The sequence below is a fragment of the Salvelinus sp. IW2-2015 genome, linkage group LG6.1, assembly GCF_002910315.2.
Source record: "Salvelinus sp. IW2-2015 linkage group LG6.1, ASM291031v2, whole genome shotgun sequence".
Lineage (NCBI taxonomy): Eukaryota > Metazoa > Chordata > Actinopteri > Salmoniformes > Salmonidae > Salvelinus > Salvelinus sp. IW2-2015.
Window position 1 is genome coordinate 14,713,462 of NC_036845.1, and position 9,449 is coordinate 14,722,910.

A 9,449-nucleotide genomic window follows, 5' to 3' on the forward strand; every position below is an offset into this window, starting at 1 on the left:
AATGACTACCTCATCTCTGTACCCCACATATACAAGTATTTGTAAGGTCCCTCAGTCGAGCAGTGAATTTAAAACACAGATTCAACCACAAAGACCACAGAGGTTTTCCAATGCCTCGCAAAGAAGCCTACTGGTAAAAAAAAATGAAGATATTGAATATCCCTTTGAGCATGGTGAAGTTATRAACTTACACTTTGGATGGTGTATCAATAAACCCAGTTGCCGGAGAGGAAGGAAACCGCTCAGGGATTTCACCATAAGGTAACTTTAAACCAGTTACAGAGTTTAATGGCTGTGATAGGAGAAAACTGAGGATAGGTCAACAATGTTATTACTCCACCATTTTTTTATTTAACCTTTATTTAACTAGGCAAGTCAGTTAAGAACAAATTCTTATTTACAATAACGGCCTACCGGGGAACAGTGGGTTGGCGCCYGAGAAGAAGGCATACGTTTTATGTGCCCCCWATCGATTGTGTTTTTTGTTTGTAACTTATTTTTTTACTGATTTTGTACATAATGTTGCCGCTACTGTCTCTTATGACCGAAAATCACTGCTGGACATCAGGACTGCGATTACTCACCACGGACTGGCAGAATCCTTTTATTCCTTTAACGAGGCCGACGCAAACAATATACTGCTATCTTGGGAACAGGCCCAGATCCCCGTGATTTGCGTGGAGGTAGAGAAAAAGGGGCCGGAGGGCGGGCTGCCTTCTAAGAATTTGTAGGCGATTGAATAAACCCCCTCTTTGGACAATAAAATAGATTACCTACGCTGAAGATTAAACTACCAACGGGACATTCAAAATTGTAATATCTTATGTTTCAAGGCTGAACGACGATACTATCAACATACAGCTGGCTGGTTTTACGCTGCACCGGCAGGATAGAACAGCGGCGTCTGGTAAGACAAGAGGCGGRGGACAACGTATTTTTGTAAATAACAGCTGGTGCACGATATCTAAGGAAGTCTCGAGCTATTGCTTGCCTGAGGTAGAGTATCTCATGATAAACTGTAGACCACACTACCTACCTAGAMATTTTTTATCTGTATTTTACGTAGTTGTTTACATACCACCACAGTCAGAGGATGGTACTAAGACAGCATTGAATGAAAAGCAAACAAGAAAACGCTCACCCATAGGCGGCGCTCCTAGTAGCCGGGGACTTTAATGCAGAGAAACTTAAATCCGTTTTACCAAATTTCTATCAGCATGTTAAATGTGCAACCAGAGGGAAAAAAACTCTGGACCACCTTTACTCCACACACAGAGACGCATAAAAAGCTCTCCCTCGCCCTCCATTTGGCAAATCTGACCATAATTCTATTCTCCTGATTCATGCTTACAAGCAAAAATGAAAGCAGCAAGCATCAGTGACTAGATCAATAAAAAAGTGGTCAGATGAAGCAGATGCTAAGCTACAGGACTGTTTTGCTATCACGGGATAGGAATTTGTACCGGGATTCCTCCGATGGCATTGAGGAGTACACCACATCAGTCATTGGCTTCATCAATAAGTGCATCGATGARGTTGCCCCCACAGTGACCGTACGTACATACCCCAACCAGAAGCTATGGATTACAGGCAACATCCACACTGAGCTAAAGGCTAGAGCTGCCACTTTCAAGGAGCGGGACTCTAACCCGGAAGCTTATAAGAAAAACCCCTATGCCCTCCGACGAACCATCAAACAGGCAAAACGTCAATACAGAACTAAGATCGAATRGTACTACAGCGGCTCTGARGCTCGTCGGATGTGGCAGGGCTTGCAAACCATTACAGACTACAAAGGGAAGCACACCCGAGAGCTGCCTAGTGACACGAGCATACCAGACGAGCTAAACTACTTCTATGCTCGCTTCGAGGCAAGTAACACTGAAACATGCATGAGAGCACCAGCTGTTCCGGAAGACTGTGTGATCACGCTCTCCGCAGCCGATGTGTGCAAGACCTTTAAACAAGTCAACATTCACAAGGCCGCAGGGCCAGACGGATTACCAGGACGTGTACTGCGAGCATGCGCTGACCAACTGGCAAGTGTCTTCACTGACATTTTCAACCTCTCCCTGTCCGAGTCTGTAATACTAACATGTTTTAAGCAGACAACCATAGTGCCTGTGACCAAGAACACTAAGGTAACCTGCCTAAACGACTACTGACCCGTAGCACTCACGTCCATAGCCATGAAGTGCTTCGAAAGGCTGATCATGGKTCACATCAACACCATTATCCCAGAAACCCTAGACCTACTCCAATTTGCATACCGTCCCAACAGATCCACAGATGATGCAATCTCTATTGCACTCCACACTGCCCTTTCCCACCTGGACAAAAATAACACCTATGTGAGAATAGCTCATCAATAAGCTAAGGACCCTGGGACTAAACACCTCCCTCTGCAACTGGATTCTGGTCTTCCTGACGGGCTGCCCCCAGGTGGTAAGGGTAGGTAACAACACATTCGCCATGCTGATCCTCAACACAGGGGCCCCTCAGGGGTGTGTGCTCAGTCCACTCCTGTAATCCCTGTTCCCTCATGACTGCATGGCCAGGCACGACTCCAACACCATCATTAAGTTTGCCGATGACTGGCTGATACGACAACACACGAGACAGCTATACGGAGGACGGTCAGAGACTGTGTCGCTGTGATGCAGGAAATACTATTTTTAACGCCTCACATGCATCGAGACAAAGAGATTATTGTGGCTACAGGAAAGAGGACCGAGCATCCCCATTCTCATGACGGGGTGCAGTGAGCAGGTGAGAGCGTCAAATGTTTGGTGTCACATCCAACAAACTATCATGGTCACACTAAGAACAGTCGTGAAGAGGGCAACGACAAAGCCTATTCCTGAAAAGTTTTGGCATGGGTCCTCAGATCTCAGTCGGAAGTTTTCATACCTTAGGTTGAGTCCATTAAAACTTTTTTTTCAACATCCACCAATTTCTTGTTACAACTATAGTTTGTGGCAAGATCGGTTAGGACATCTACTTTGTGCATGATCAAGTCATTTTTCCAAACAATTGTTTACAGACAGATTATTTCATTATAATACTGTCGTTATTCCAGTGGGTCAGAAGTTTACATATACTGAAGTTGATGTGCCTTTAAACAGCTTGGAAAATTCAGAAAATGATGGTCATGGTTTAGAGGAAATGGATGTGGATATATTGAAGCACATCTCAAGACTATGAGCGGGGTCTTCCAAATGGCAATGACCCCAAGCAAACTTCCAAGGTTTGGCCAGCACAGAATGCTTTTAAGGACAGACAAGTCAAGGTATTGGAGTAGGCCATCACAAAGTCCTGTTAATCCATAAGAAATGCTGTGGGCAGAACGAAAGCGTGTGCAGCGGAGGCTACACGCTGAATACAAGCCTGACTCAGTTACACCAGCTCTGTCAGGAGGAATGGGCCAAAATTCACCCAACTTATTGTGGGAAGCTTGTGGAAGGCTACCTGAAACATTTTACCCAAGTTAAACAATTTAAAGGCAATGCTACCAAATACTAATTGAGCGTATGTAAACTTCTGACCCACTGGGAATGTGATGAAAGAAATAAAAGCTAAAATAAATCATTCTCTCTACTATTTTTCTGACATTTCACATTCTTAAAATAAAGTGGTGATCCTAACTGACCTAAGACAGGGAATTTTTACTAGGATTAAATGTCAGGAATTGTGAAAAACTGAGTTTAAATGTATTTTTGCTAAGGTGTATGTAAACTTCCGACTTTAACTGTATTACCTCAACTAACCGGTGCAACCGCACATTGACTCTGTACCGTTTTCCCCCCTGTATATAGTCTCGCTATTGTTATTTTACTGCTGCACTTTAATAACTTGTTACTTTTATTGATTATTCTTATCCGTTTTTTTAAACTGCATTGTTGGTTAGGGGCTCATAAGTAAGCGTTTCACTGTAAGGTCTACACCTGTTGTATTCGGCGCATGTGACTAATAAKATTTGATTTGAATAACTGTCTTGATAAGGGGCAGAACAACAGATTTTTACCTTGTCAGCTGGGGGATTCGATCTAGCAACCTTTCGGTTACTGGCCCAATGCTCTAACCACTACGCTACCTGCCGCCCCAATACTAACCTAATTGACGGAGTGGAAAAAAGGAAACCTGCACAAAATAAAAATATTCCAAAACCTGCATCATGTTTGCAACAAGACACTAAAGTAATACTGCAAAAACTGTGGAAAAGCAATGAACTTTTTATCCTCAATACAAAGTGTTATGTTTTGAGCAAATCCAACACAACACATTACTGAGTACCACTCTTCATATTTTCAAGCATAATGGTGGCTGCATCATGTTATGAGTATGCTTGTCATCATTAAGGACTGGGGAGTTTTTCATAATAAAAAAGAAACGGAATGGAGCTAAGCACAGGCTAAATCTTAGAGGAAGATCTGTTTCAGTCTATTTTCCACCAGACACTGGGAGAGTCATTCACCTTTCAGCAGGACAATAACCTAAAACACAAGGCCAACTCTACACTGGAGTTGCTTACCAAGAAGACAGTGAATGTTCCTGAGTGGCCGAGTTAAATCTGCTTGAAGATCTATTGCAAGACCTGAAAATGGATCTCTAGCAAGATAAACAACCAATTTTACAAGAGTTGAAGAATTTTGAAAAGAAACTGGCAAATGTTGCATAATCTAGGTGTGGAAAGCTTCTAGAGACCCAGAAAAATCACAGCTGTAATCGTGCCAAAGGTGCTTCTTTCTCACAAAGTATTGACCCAGGGTTGTGAATACTTATGTAAATGAGATTTTCTGTATTTCATTTTCAATAAATTTTGCAAAAAATCTAAAAACACGTTTTCATTTTGTCATTATGGGGGTATTGTGTGTAGATGGGTGACCAAAAAACCCAATTGAATCCATTTTGAATTCAGCCTGTAACACAACACCATTAGAAAAGTCGCAGGGGTATGACCGATATGACATTGTCACTGTACCTCCACTGTGATGTGTAAAGGATCCACAATCTGCCAAATCACGAGTGACAGGATGTCTATGGCTAGTAACACTCCAACTGTTGCATAGAGTTTCCATGGCTCCAGGTGCTGCAGGGATACAGGAGAACCAATCACAATCCAAGGACCAAGGGTAATGCAGTGAGTCCACAAACAAGGATGAAAGGGCTCAAGCATACAGTAGATAAACTGCCAACAGAGTACAGTATTGTAMACGTGTATCAGCACAGAATACTTAAGTTATCAGAGCTTCCTTTAAAAAGAGATTGATGTCAATGGGCTTCCCTGGTTAAATAAAGCACACATAAATTCATTGGCATTTAGACAATAATGTTAAAATATTCTAAGTGTAAATTGAGGAGTTACTAGGCAGTGGATGCTATATGAACAGCAGTGGTTTTTGAACGAGTAACATATCAGGAAGAAATTTGGCCCAAAAATGATATAAGCAAAATAAACAACATGCTTCTTCATTTTCCATCACTTCATTCTGGCTTGCTTCTAGCCCTGCAACCATTCACCCCAAACATAACCAAACCGTATCACATAGACCTTGTCACCTCTTCTCTCCAAGTGCATGAAATGATTTGACTGCCTTCACTAGTCTTGCCATATTCTGACTTGGAAACTTTCTTAAGTACTTTCACAGAGCTCTTTGGCAAATTGCCCTTGCACGGCCATTAAAGAGAGTTGAAAGTCAACCTGATTCGRCTTGCATTGGCTCAACTAATAAAGCCCCCGAAGGTTGGATTTCCACATAGAACTTTAATACTCATACATATTCATAAATGCTCCATAAATGGCTTAATCTCTCATTCTTCTGATTAGGTCTTAGAAGAATTCCCACAACACATCGCACACTCGCAGTGTCTCCCTAGCTTCAGGACTTCAGGACACACTATCTTAGAAAGGACACACACATGCATACGTAATCAAGCTGATAGTGTGAGCATCACGGGTAAGAGTGTGTGTGTGTGTGTGTGTGTGGAGGTATCTCTCTGTATGAGTGTGAGTGGGTGGGCGTGTGTCTGTGTGTGCGTGTGCATGCATTTGTGTGCGTGTACGTGTGTCTGTGTGTCTGTGTGTCTGTGTGACTCCTGTCTCTGTTTCAAGCCTGTCGTACGCTGCTCTATTCTACTCTACTGTACTCTACTGTACTCTATTCTACTCTACTGTACTCTACTGTACTCTATTCTACTCTACGGTATTCTACTCTGCTCTACTCTACTGTACTCCATTTTACTCTACTCTACTGTACTTTATTTTACTGTACTCGACTCTACTCTACTCTACTGTACTCTGCTCTACTCTACTGCAGTATATCCCACAGTAGAGGATATACAGAGATACTTTAACATGCAGAGCAGAGCACATCTCCCAGCGGCTTATGTATTTTCTATCTGCCAACACCACACATTCAGTACTGTAGACTCTGGAGCTTCCATGTTCCCTCCTCTGGCCCTCCTAAAAGGCTTACCTTCCTCTTCTCCTTCTTCTCCTCCTTCTTTGTGAAGAGATTGTGTACCCACCAAATCTTGGTGAACATGCTGCCATAGGCCAGACTGAAGCCCAGGCCGAGCAGCCACAGACGGAACTAAACAGAGAGGGAGAGAGAGAGAGATTTTGTTGATTCAATATTTTACTTTTTTGATGCTTTGGCAATGCAAATGCCATTTTTATTATGCCAATAAAGCAACAGCTGAATTGATAATGAGAGAGAGAGAAATAAGGAGAGAGAGAGAGAGAGAGAGAGAGAGAGAGAGAGAGAGAGAGAGAGAGAGAGAGAGAGAGAGAGAGAGAGAGAGAGAGAGAGAGAGAGAGAAATAAATAAATAAATAAGGAGAGAGACAAGGAATATGAGAAATAGAGAGAGGCAGAGAGATAAATCATTTCTCCTGGCAAGCCATTACAGCACATCCATCTACTCTAGCACTAGAAGAACAACCCATTCCCACGGCTTTAGCTGTGTCACCTGACAGACCACAGGGAACTGGGACCTGTGGATGTGGTGTCCGTCGATCCCCAGGGGAAACACAGCAGCCAGGGCCATCATACAGCCCACTGCTGTCATGTTGTTCAGGTAGGGCTGGGAGTTCTGGATGTACCTGGCACAACACACACAAAGAGGGTATGAAGAAAGGCCAGAGAATATAGACAAAACCCACAAAGGGACTGTTTCATGTGCACTGTCCGTAACACTTTATTGGAACTACTTGTCACAACAGCATCAAAATAATGTCATAAACGTGGCATATTTTGTCACTGAATGCAAAGTGACAAGGCATTTTGCATGGATTGGAGACAGTAATGCCAAATGTTGACATAAACGTGACTATCACTTGCCCACAGCCATCTGAAGACCTACAAGCAGGACCCACCAGGAGGACAGTCATACTCAACCCAGCGTGATTGCCAATGATGATGATGAGTTTTAATGATGAATTGTTGATGATGAATTGCTAGCTGTTTTAAAAAATATATTTTTGAATTGAACCTTTAAACTAGGCAAGTCAGTTTGTCACGCCCTGACTTTAGTTATATTTGCTTTCTTTATTATTTGGTTAGGTCAGGGTGTGACATGGGTGGTTTGTTTAGTTTTTGTATTGTCTAGGGCTTTTTGGTTATCTATGGGGATTTTGTATTGTCTAGGGGTATGTAGGTTTATGGTGGCCTGAATGGGTTCCCAATCAGAGACAGCTGTTTATCGTTGTCTCTGATTGGGGAGCCTATTTAGGTTGCCATTTTCCATGTTGGTTTTGTGGGTAGTTGTCCATGTTTAGTTGCCTGTGAGCACTACGTTGGCGTCACGGTTGGTTGTTTATTGTTTTGTTGGCGACATCGTTAAATAAACAAGTATGTACGCTTAAAACGCTGCGCCTTGGTCCACTCCTTTAAACGGCCGTGACACAGTTAAGAACAAATTCTTATTTACAATGACGGCCTACAATGACAGTGTTGCTTAAATGTGCAAGATAAATACCCTCTGGAGGGGAAATAAAGTTATAATCTTACCGGACGTTGCTGTTGTAGATGTTGAAGGTCAGACAGACGATGCCCAGCAGGATGCCCAGACCAGCGAAGACAGACACAGCAGCAAACAGCTTCTGAGAGAGGTACCTAAACTCCTCAATGACTATTGTCGAGTCAGCCGGGGGCCCGGCACCTGAACAGAGAGAGAGAGAGAGAGAGAAATAAATAAAATAAAAAAGAAAGAAAGAAAGAAAGAGAGAGAGGCAGGACAGAGGTTAGTCCATCCATGCCTTAAAGAGACAGACAGTCTACTGTACTGTACTTGATGTCACTCAGAACAGAACAGGGCAAAAGAACAATTATGTTTTGAATTAAGATCAAAATCTGAATTTGAACATCAGGGAGGGCACTACGCTCAGTAACCTCTACAGACACCAACCTAAAGGATCAAATGAAATTGGCACAATCAATTTACACAGTAACCGGTATACATTATTGTGTTGCTCTCAATGATTTAATTCAATGACCAACAAGGTACAGAAATTGAGAATAAACGAGGATAGATGTGGAAATCAGGACGTGTTCCCCCTAAATATCTCACAACATGTGCATAACTAAAAAGTAACCAACAGATAGGCATTGGTTCTTTCAAGGTAGGGGATGGTTGAAAGTGCAGCTGACTGACTTTATCCATCTCCGATTTCTCTCTGTATCCTCCTGTCTGTTTAAATCCAGCTCTGCCTGCAGATCCTGACAGCTTCTCGGGGTGTGGGTGTCACTGTGTCCTTATGTAAGGGCGGTGACAGTGACATAGACTTGTGTCAGTGTGTGGTGACGTGTCCATGTCAGGAAGAGGGTGACACAGTGTCGAGCCCCAGGGGTGTCACAATACCAGGGCGCCCGCATTTGGTTTGACGGTTTCAGCGATATCACACCACTGACTTGCCTAAAGTGACATCTGAGACATCCTGTCTAAGAACAGAGTGACGGCTGTTTGAAGACGTGTGTGTTCTTGTGTGCCTTGAAGAGAGAGCGAGCACTGTCCTGTCAGCTGATGTGTTTGCACTGTTTAAACCTTCCTCCYTCCTTGATCAAGGAATCAGGACAGGGTGTTGCCATGGAGACCAAGCTCTGTAACTGTTGCCACAGTGATTAGGAAGACAGCTGAGCTGAAGTGGTTGTTAGGGGCGACCGCGAAGGGAGCAAGAAAGTGACGGAGTAATTGAACAAGGAGTAAACAGAATAGAGAACAGGAGAGTTAAGAGAACAATCACCTCCACAGCAGACCCAAATCACCTCTGCCACTGTACATCAAGCTAAACTCACCTCTGTTACCTCTAGAACAAACTACACTCACTTCTGTCATCTCTAGAACAAACATAACTCACCTCCGTTACCTCTAGAACAAACTAAACTCACCTCTGTTACCTCTAGAACAAACTAAACTCACCTCCGTTACCTCTAGAACAAACTAAACTCA

At 43.0% G+C, this 9,449-nt stretch overlaps 1 pseudogene; it reads right to left on the reverse strand.

The window, feature by feature from the left end:
- The window catches only part of LOC111965163 (gamma-aminobutyric acid type B receptor subunit 1-like), a 57,821-nt pseudogene that overhangs the window by 6,923 nt on the left and 41,449 nt on the right, over positions 1-9,449 (reverse strand).